The following is a 203-nucleotide window of genomic DNA, read 5'->3' as shown; positions in this document are numbered from 1 at the left end:
TGCTGAATTTGGTACTGGAACGAAAGGCGGCAGCAGGGACTCCTGGCCTCTCACAGATGCCTCTCCCACTGCAGTTCCCTCAGCCTGAGCTGATTCTGCCGTGTGATGTTTAAATCTCCCTGGTCTCTGTGCCCAGGCTGCTGACTCTGCTCTAGGCACTGCAGCACTGACATGTTGTGGCAGTGTCGTGGTTTAACTCCGGC

Source organism: Eurypyga helias, unplaced genomic scaffold (genome assembly GCF_000690775.1).
Source record: "Eurypyga helias isolate BGI_N326 unplaced genomic scaffold, ASM69077v1 scaffold41790, whole genome shotgun sequence".
Lineage (NCBI taxonomy): Eukaryota > Metazoa > Chordata > Aves > Eurypygiformes > Eurypygidae > Eurypyga > Eurypyga helias.
The sequence above is the reverse complement of the archived record's forward strand: the minus strand, read 5'-3'. Positions refer to the sequence as shown.